Source organism: Etheostoma spectabile, unplaced genomic scaffold (genome assembly GCF_008692095.1).
Source record: "Etheostoma spectabile isolate EspeVRDwgs_2016 unplaced genomic scaffold, UIUC_Espe_1.0 scaffold342, whole genome shotgun sequence".
In the NCBI taxonomy this organism is placed as follows: Eukaryota; Metazoa; Chordata; class Actinopteri; order Perciformes; family Percidae; genus Etheostoma; species Etheostoma spectabile.
This window is the reverse complement of record NW_022605589.1, coordinates 863,154-873,335: the sequence shown is the minus strand read 5'-3', so window position 1 is coordinate 873,335 and position 10,182 is coordinate 863,154. Positions and strand designations below refer to the sequence as shown.

Here is a 10,182-nt window from a genome sequence, read left to right as displayed (position 1 = left end):
GTATTATTCTGGAAGGGCGTGGCCGCATCATAAGGGGGTGTGTCAGACCTCACAATAAAAAAGGAAGTCTCTGCTGAGTTCATTGATACCTCACAAAAGGCTATATGTCATACAGGTCATATCTGTGAAAGGGGGCGTGGGCCGCATCAAAGGGGGCGTGTCAGACATCACCAATAAAAAAGGAAGTCTCTGCTGAGGTCATGATAGCTTACACAGCCTCTACGTCATACAGCTCATTATCATAGGAAAGGGGGCGGGCGCATCTGGGGGGGCGGGTCAAACATCACCAATAAAAAGGAAAGTCCTGCTGAGTTCATGACACCTCAGCATAAGTATTAAGTAAACGGTTCAAATGTTATGAAAGGGGGCGTGGCCTGAGGGACTGGGCGTGGCCATAATATAGGGGCCGCCTCAGTATCACATGTAGACACCATGTTCTAAGTGTTCAATTTGTAATCGGAGGATGTTTGTGATATAAGGCATATTCCTGTTGCCAGTGGTGGCGCTATCTCCAAAAGTCCCTATTGGCCTGTAGGGTCCTACGGCTGGACTCTTGGTGATTGTGGGAAATTTTCAAGCAGATACGACAACGTTAACTGGTAGTTACAAGCCAATTTCATCGTCATCGTAAACACCAAAATGGCCGCCATGCACGCCACACCGTATGACGAAAAGTTTTTCCATGCCAAACAAGCCCCAATTTGGTGTTATACCACGTATTTGGCCGAGATATGGCAAAGTTTGTTCATGAAAAACACACTTTTGTTATTTGTGGCGCCCCCTAGCGGCCAATGTTCGTCAAATTTGGTACAGAGCCCAGGGGGTCATAGCAAGTAATATTCTAAGTTTGGCTTCGATTAGCTTTCACTGGCGAGATATGGCAAAGTAGGTGTTCATAGCTAGCTACACAAATTTGTTTTGAGCGTAACGCGCGCAATTTTTATCTATAAAAAATCTTATACAACTTTTGTCAGGTTGGTCTGGGAGATGCTATGTGACAAGTTTCGTGAGATCATTGCACGGTCTCGGAGGAGTTAGAAAAAAGTAGGTTTTTGATAAATCGCGATTTTTCACGCATAAAAGTCAGGCGGAAATGGGGCGTGGCCTAGATCACGAGATTCAGTAGAGTCCAGGGAAAGCGTGGATGTAAGGTTTAAAATTTCCGATGTAGGTTGCGAGTATAGGGCCAACGCGTTTTGTCCTGGTATAGCGCCACCTAGTGGTGGAAGAGGTTCAATTTTGGCTGAGGTCTTGCGGACTTTGGACCAGTCCTGAAAATGGCGCGTCGCCACACTGACGGTTTAGGCTGCAGCACCACTTTTATGCGGCGGGAATAATATTATAATAATGGATAATGGAGGAAAATCCTAGCGAAACAATAGGGTTCCACAGCCCAGCTGTGTGAACGCGATCGCCTGCGATACCGCGGTGCACGCACCTCGGGCTGGACCCCTAATAATAATAATTCTTCAGTTCCAATAGGGCCTTCGCCGCCTGTCGGCGCTCGGGCCCTAATAATTCTTCAGTTCCAATAGCGCTTCGCCGCTGTCGGCGCTCGGGCCCTAATAATTCCTTCAGTTCCAATAGGGCCTTCGCCGCCTGTCGGCGCTCGGGCCCTAATAAAATGTGGTGCAGTGACGATACAGACATTTCATACACACGATGTGGTTTTGACCGTGCTGGACCCGTTCATAATGAGTCCGCCGTCTCTCTGTGAGTACGGCCATCCACTCCCTCTCGCAGTTATAAATAGCTATGTGACGAATAAAATGTTGTTTTGATTTAAATAACAAATAATTGGGAGAATATCACTATCAAAATTTTGATCAAAATATTGTGATTATCATTTGGCCATAATCGTGCAGCCCTACTGGAGAGGACTTAGAAACTTATTGAGCATCCTGATAATAAGAATTACAGTAGTCAATCCTGGAAGTAACGAATGCATGGACTAGTTTTTCAGCATAATTTTGAGAAGGATTTTGGCATGTACAAAGATGAAAAAAGTCTGTCTTAGGTTGTTTAGATGGGCGTTTAAAGGATATATCCTGTTCAAAAATGACTCCTAGATTTCTGACGGAGTGCTGGAGGCAGGCAATACCATCCATAGTATCTATCTCCATAGATAATGAAGTATGGAGGTGTGTTAGGACACCAGCACAAAACTTAATTTTTATTGGAGTTAACATCAGAAACAATTGTAGGTCATCCAGGATTTTATATCATTATTTTAATTCAATTTATTATATAACGCGAACATCAACAACAGTTAACTCATTGCGCTTATTCATAAAAGACAGGTCTAGGACTCTGTGATGTTATTTACAGAAAACCCATAATTCCCACCAAGAGCAAGGATAGGCGTTTTCGTGCCTCTTAAAGTAAGTTTGCATGCTTGAAGTTTAGCCAACTGACTGGTTCCGTCTGACATGATTGATGGATATAATTGGTGTGTCATCCGCATAACAAATTAAAGTTAATTGAGTGTTTAATAATTTCCTAGAGAAAGCATATATATATTATAGAGGGAATACAATTGGTCCACATCACTGAGCCTTGTGGAACGCCATGGCTAACTTAGCGTACTTGAGGATTTATTGTTAACATAACAAATGAGATTGAGCGGATAATATTGATGATGTTCCTGTATGCCAAACTAAATGTGGTTGAGTGCTGTAACAGGTTATGGTCAATGGTGTCGAATGCAGCACTAAGAGCTAGTAAAACAAGTACAGAGACAGTCCTTTGTCCGCAGCCGTTAGGTCGTTAGTAATTTCACCAGTGCCGCTCTGTGCGATGCAGTAAACTATTGCTATGTAGAAAATCACATAACTGATTAGCGACATACCTTTTCAAGGATTTTGGAGAGAAAGGGAAGGTTAGATATGGTCTTAGTTGCTAAACCTCCGGTTGAGGGAGGGTTTTTTCAGGATAGGTTTAATCACAAGCTACTTTAAATGACCGCAGTACATAACCTGTTAATTCAGAAAAATGATCAGAGTGTTAAAACAGGGTAACGCCTCTTTTAGTAGCCTCGTTGGGACGGGGTCTAAGAAACTGGTAGATGGCTTAGCTGAAGAGCTTGACATTAATTGGTGATAGTCTATAGGACAGAAGCAGTCTAAGTATATTTAGATCTTGTCGTTCTAATGCTACTGCGGTTAAAGGTGACAAATTTTATCTCTAATTGTTATAATAATTTATATCAAGAAGCTCATAAGTCGTCACTACTAGAAACTATAGGAATAGTTTCCTTGCTCATCTTTTTGAGAGGAGAACAGAATCTAAAGTTGTCTAGGGAGGTTGTAGCCCATCTACAAAGTATCAGTTTGGGAGGGACATAAAGTTAACATAAAGGCCTATGATATATCAAGGAACGGGATTAATTAAGCTGTTGGACTATCTCCTTAAATTTAGCATAGCACATGTCAGGCATCTAGTGTAGAAGCTGTATGTAATTTAGTATAGTTGGGTAGTAAGAATTCAAAAGTTATTAGAGAATGTTCTGATAATGCAAGGATTTCTGTGGAAATACTATTAATCTTCAATTTTATGCCGTGTGTCAGCCCAAGGTCGAGAGGATTGGTTAAAACAGTGCGTGGCCTATGCACACTGACTGAAAACAAATGAATCTAATTGAGTAGAAAGCAATACTAAGGCTGTCGTCAACGTCAATTGGATATTAAAATCGCCTAAATAAGTACTTTCTCTGATTTAAGGACTACACCTGATTAAATCTCTGAGAATTCAGATAAAAATTCAGAATATGGTCCTGGAGCTCGGTAAATAAATATAATTGAGATGGTGTTATTTCAAAGGTTTCAAATGAGCATAATTTAGTTGAGGATATAACAAATTTGAATCAAAGGTGTGTGTGTGTGTGTGGGTGTGAGAAAACATTTATAACAGGTGACATTTGAGCATTAAATTTGGTAATACAGAGGAAGACAGCTCTAATGTAAAGAGCAAAAACCATTGACAGAAATGTTCAAATTTGATTCATTCAATACATTATTTTTTGTCTTAAATCCACAGCGGTTTTCATATTCCACTAACATTTGCAGACACTGAGCCTTTGGTATGTTACTAGGAAAACCTAGCACAGATTTGTTTTAATATCACTGAAACAAGTTTTCTTTATTTTTGAAGAATATACAAAATAAAATCACTTTTTTTTGCAATTTCCATGGTTGCAATTTATTTGCAACTAAAATACCAAAGGGAATTTTTTTACAATTGCAATCAGGCAATTTTGGGCGGCAACAATGTCAAAAAAGCCGCAAAATCCTGGAGGGACCGAATAGTGTCATGAATACAAAACATTGTGAAATGAGTGTTTCTATTTTGAAAATATGATCAATAAAATTGTCAGGATGTTGAATAGACAGTAGGGTAATGGACTGCCTCGACAGTTTGGCAGGCATGTGAACCGCAGATTAATAGTAAATTTAACAACCATAGTGTGAAATACAGTTTGCTATGCATGTATGCTATGTAAGCTAATGTTAGTAAAGTATCAGTGCTGTCGTTATGAATATTGTACAAGATTAATAGTGTAAGGCATGTTTATAGCGTAGGAGAGAAGAAACTGAGGTTTGTGTTTGATATTTTTCTCTGAGCAGTTTGAACAATGGCAATGAAACCGAAATTAGCTCTTAGTAACTCCATCATTTACACGCAGCTGTTCTAGCTGTAGCTAGTCTGTGTTATTACTGCGTGACGTGAGTAGCTAAAATCACCAAAGAATTACCTTTAGAGAAGAAGCAGGCACTTGGCATCCCTTTTAAAGTCTGTGCTCTTTACATCTTTGAAAAGCCACTCCAATATTAATCTTGGTCTTGTTGCTTTGCCTGTCGTTTTAATATCTTTTTACCTCCTTGGCAACTTTGGTACATGTCCTAGAAAATAGGCGTGATGCTCCAGCTAACCAGCTTTCAATCTGTCGGCAGTCTTCAGTAATTTTCCCCCCTCCCTGGCATTCGGCAAAGTGCCACTGAGTGTAAAAGTGGGAAACGCAGAGGTTTGTCTCTTTTGGCTAATGTATTTTAAAGGTGGAGGTGCAACTGCATACATAAGAGTCACTCCTATTATTCTGAATGGCAGATTCTACGCTATGAGAATACTTTGAGTAGTTGGTCAAAGTAATTACACATAAGAGCCACCTATTTGTGAAAGAACAAAAAGGCTAAGAATAACTAAAAAAATTACCCAGTGGAGCTTAAGCAAAATTCAAGTGGTCTGAGAGAAAAACTAGACTTCTACACTGAGAAAGGTTGAGAGAGAGAGAAGTAGAGAGAAAAGAGAGATCCTATGGCTGTTTGTGTTTGCATTGCCTGTAGACGGAAAGGTGGATCTATATACAGGTCTCATGCCACTTCAAATTCAGTTGTTTGTTTTGTGTTTACCCACTAAACTTTATATGTAACATTTTACATTCCAAAGTACATTTCTACAAAGTAGAAAAACCTCCTTCAGCATAAATGCACTATTAATAAAGGTAGTGTATTATGGAAAACTCTTCCCCTTACTTTGGCCCCCTTTTTAAGAGCCAAGTAAAGCTGTGAATTGGAGCTAACCAAACGTGTGACCACATACTGTATGCTGTACTGACTTTGCCCAGTAGATAAAGTATGTTCAGTGGAGCATAATAATGATTGTTTCCATTTTAATTTCTAGTTATGAATTGTCTGTTCTTGTTTTTTTTTTCTTCGTTTATATACAATGTTACTATGTTTTTTTTTTTTTTTATTGTAAGTCTATCCTGTAATGGACTGCAGATGGAAATTAGCCCTCGGTCTACAATCAGGGAGATTTACGTGTACTGCTGACTTGTCCAGGGCATTGTCTAAGAATGAATGAATAAATAAGTAAATAAATAAATAACTGTTCTTGATTTATTTATTTTGCACATATTTTGACCTAAACTGCTTAAAATGTTCTCTTGTACTTTTTGCTGTTTTTGCACAGATACACCGGACACTATTTCCTTACCACCCTGCTCTACTCCTTCTTCCTGGGTTGTTTTGGGGTCGATCGTTTCTGCTAGGCCACACTGGCACTGCTGTTGGAAGCTGCTCACCCTGGGAGGCCGGGAATCTGGTGGTTGTGGAATTGATCCCGCTCATACTGGCGGCCTGATGCCCAGTGATACAGTAAAGGTGCACCTACTACTGAGACAGAGAGCCGAGTGTGACTGAGGAGGACTTTGCCCACTTCTCAGTCAAACATCCATTAATATTGAGAATTCCAGCAATGTGGCTCAGCCTGCCATAGTTAAACTGTGGTCTGACTAGATTACAGCTAGCTGTGTCAAAGAGGAGTCCAGAGACTCCTGATGACTGTTCTGAATAAAAATGGAAATTAATTTCATTCTAACTGAATCCACTTGAAATTTCTTGCAGATTGCATAAATGATTGAAAAATTTTCATTAGCATCTTTTACCAACAATAACAGATAACAATATTTTTTTAGTTCGAAATGTCAAATAAGGGCACTTTAACACCCATAGTCACATTCACATGGGCCAGACCAAGGATATATTTTAGTTTTATAGGCTAATTCACAAAAGCAGAATTAAAAAAATCCAGGAACAGATAAAACATGCTTGACCTAGTCTATTGGATAGATGTGCATTCACAGCTTTCTTTAACAGCCTGCAAGGTTGACCCAGATTAACTGATAAAAAATAGAGAAGGTATTGTGCATACTTACACAGAGCAGCAAATTCTTATGTAAGTTTGAAGTAAAACAATATTTAATACAATAAACAATATTTAAAAAAGAAACGCGCCGTTGTGATGAAATGAGAGAAAGTGTGGCATGCACATCGCAAACCGACTGAATGCATAAGAAGCCAAAAAATATACTGATCACTGCTCTTACTATCATATGATATAGAAGACAATGTCAAATCATTCATTCCAGGAGTTAGGCTTGTAATCAGTAACAGGCAGGTGTAAAAAGATGCTGTAAACTAGAATGCTTTCAAAATACAAATGTTTATTTAATCAATTACAAAAACGCAAAGTGAGAGAACAAAAGAAAAATCTAAATATATCAAATTTGGTGTACTACCCTTTTCCTTCAAACCGCACAATTCATAGTACACTGCGAAAAGTTGAAACGTTGAAGATCGTAGACAGTTGTCGGCCAAGGCAACTTGTGCAGCCGATGAAAAACACATCAATCTTATTTCCCTTCAAATGGGAAGAAGTCCCGCATGACATCCGCTCACGAACTGGCAGAACAGTGGCAGTGGAACCAGGTACAACCATCTACTGTCCGGAGAAGTCTGTCCAGAAGTCTAAGGAAGAGTGCGGCCAAAAAGCCATACCTCCAACATGGAAACAAGGCCAAGCCAATTAACTATGCACAAAAAAAGTGCTCTGGTCAGAATGTTTCCACCTATACAGTACATTCAGTACATACAGTTTGTTCGCCGCAAGTTTGGGGCTGCATTTTTGCAAATGGAGTTGGAGATTTGGTCCGGATTATTGTGTCACAATGCCTGCGAATACAGGCAAATATTTATCATCATGCAATACTATCAGGGAGTCGTATGATGGCCCAAATTTATTCTGCAGCTGGACAATGACCCCAAACAGAAGATCTTTAAGAACTACACATCATTATAGGATTATTAGGAACGCCATACTATTTCAAGGTCTAGACCACACTCCAGGAATTTACAAGGACCAACAGTTCTAGTAGTTTCCTCCAGAGCAAGCAACAGTGCAAAGTGGTGAGGAAAATTCCTTTTAGGCAGAAACCTCGGACAGCCCAGGCTCTTGGTAGGCGGTGTCTGGCGGGGCGGGACGGGAGCGGTTGGGGTTAGAATGAAGAGTGGAAATAACAAAATAAGAAAAAGTAGTAGTTTGTAGCAGTTCTTTGTAGTAGTTCATGGCATAGAAGGGCCTGTGGGGCATTACAAGGCACAGACGTGACGTAGCTGGGCACCGCAGAGGTGTAGAAGGATGAACATGGCATCGCAGAACGTTGGCAACAGCTGCTACCATGATTTTGGAGCCTCCCTGATACGAGGAAAATGCTGGGGAAAAAAGAACTTAAGAACCCGGGAAGACTCCCCCGAGCTAGTTTAGTAACAAGCATTCTGGGACATGGATGCACATAAATAAAAAAGATAGAAAGATTGAGGAGAGAGGAGCTCAGTGTATCAAAGGAAGTCCCCAGCTGTCTAAAACTATTACAGCAAAACCAAGAGAGACCGGGTAAAGTGAGGAGCCTGGTTGGGCTTAGAACTCTCCCAACCGGATCGGCTGTTTGCCAATCTCCTTTAGTTATTATATTCTTGATTTATGATAGATAAATCTGACAAATATGACGAGAAGCAGGTGGCGGTGTAGTCGGACGCTGCAACTCCTCGCTTCCCTAACAAATTCAGTTCTAGCCCTAACTTAAGCTTTATCAAAAAGTAAAGTCTTAAGCCTACTCTTAAAGTGGTGACGGTGTCTGCCTCAGAACCAAACTGGGACCTGGTCCACAGGAGAGGAGCCTGATGCTGAACGCTCTGGCTCCGTTCTATTTTAGAGACTCTAGGAACCACAAGAACCTGCTTCTGGGAGCGTAGTGCTCTGTGAGGGTTGTTAGGTACTATGAGCTCTTTAGATAAGATGGTGCACTGACCATGAAGAGCTTTGGAGGTGGGAAGAAAGGATATTAAATTCTTTATAGATTTTAAGGAAGCCAATGCAGAGAATCTAAACGGAGAGATGTGTCTCTTTTTCTGGCTCTGTCAGAACACGTGCTGCAGCATTCGGATCAGCTGAGAGTCTTTATGGCTTTTTCGAGCGCCTGATAACAAAGAATTGCAGTAATCCAGCCAGAAGTAACAATGCATGGATAGTTTTTGCCATCATTTTTAGACAGGTATTCCTGATTTTTGCATTTTAATAGGTGAAAAAAGTCGATCCTTGAATTTGCCTTTATGGGGAATTAAAGGACATGTCCTGATCAAAGATAACTACAAGATTCCTCACAGTGGTGCTGGAGGCCGGGTGATGCCATCCAGAGTAACATCTTTTGGATAATGCTCCGGAGGTGCTGGGCCCCAGTGCAATAAACTTCAGTTTTATCTGAGTTTAACATTAGAAAATTACAGGTCATCCAGGTTTTAATATCTGAAGGACATTTGAAGTTAGCTAACTGATTAGTTTCATAAAAATGAAAAGTTTATGGAGTGCTCCTGATAATATTGCCTAAAGGAAGCATATATAAAGTGGAAAAGGTTGGACCGAGCACAGTCCTTGTGGGACCCCTGACTAACAGAGGATTACGTAAACATGAACAAACTGAGATCGATCTGATAAATAAGACTTAAACCAGCTTAGAGCAGAACTTTAATGCCAATAAATGTTCACTCTCTGTATAAGATATGTGGTCAATGGTATCAAATGCAGCACTAAGATCTAATAACAAGTACGAGAATAGTCCTTTGTCTGATGTAATTAGGAGGTCATTAGTAATTTTACAAGTGCTGTCTTGTGGTATGATTAACCTAAATCCTGACTGAAAATCCGCAAAAAGATGTTGTTATGCAGAAAGTAAATAGCTGTTTGCAACTGCTTTCTCAAGAATCTTAGAGAGAAATTGGAAGGGTTAGATAAGGTCTATAGTTGCTAAAAATCTGGAAAGGTTGGGCTTTTCAGAAGAGGTTTACATTACAGCTACCTTAAGTGCTGTGGTACATAAGCCTGTTAATAAAGATAGTTTGGTTATATCTACTAGAGAAGTGTTGACTAATGGTAAAACTCCTTTAAGTGGCCTAGTCGAGATGGGATCTAAGAGGCAGGTTGAGGTTTAAATGAAAATAATTGAATTAATTGATAAAGATCAAGTGAAGCAAAGCAGTCTAACACATACATCTGGTTTTACAGCTGTTTCGGAAGTTCCTGAGTTAGAGATTAAGTCAGTGCCCAGTTAAAACCAGTCTTGGTGAATTTTGCTTTCTAAGTAGTATAATTTTATCATTGAAGAATCTCATAAAGTCGTTACTACTAAGAGCTATGGGAATACTTGGCTCAGTAGAGCTGTGACTAGGAAACCTGGGGTTGTTTCTATTTTCCTCTATTAATGACGAGAAGTACACTGCTCTGGCATTACGGAGGGACTTCCTATACGTTTTAAGATTATCTTGCCAGATTAAACGAGAATTTTCCAATTTG

At 40.0% G+C, this 10,182-nt stretch overlaps 1 protein-coding gene and 1 long non-coding RNA gene across 2 annotated transcripts in view; both read left to right on the top strand.

Annotated features, from left to right (window-relative positions):
* The window catches only part of LOC116686299 (uncharacterized), a 14,713-nt gene extending 10,266 nt beyond the window's left edge, over positions 1 to 4,447 (top strand). Inside the window, exon 3 of the long non-coding RNA XR_004331212.1 lies at positions 4,385 to 4,447. This is a non-coding gene — a long non-coding RNA (uncharacterized LOC116686299). The remainder of the gene's footprint in view (positions 1 to 4,384) is intronic.
* Positions 1 to 6,229, top strand: part of tm2d2 (TM2 domain containing 2) — a gene marked incomplete at its 5' end in the record, with an annotated part of 14,784 nt that extends 8,555 nt beyond the window's left edge. The window contains 1 exon segment of the mRNA XM_032511274.1: positions 6,199 to 6,229.
* Between the last annotated feature and the right edge of the window lie 3,953 nt (positions 6,230 to 10,182).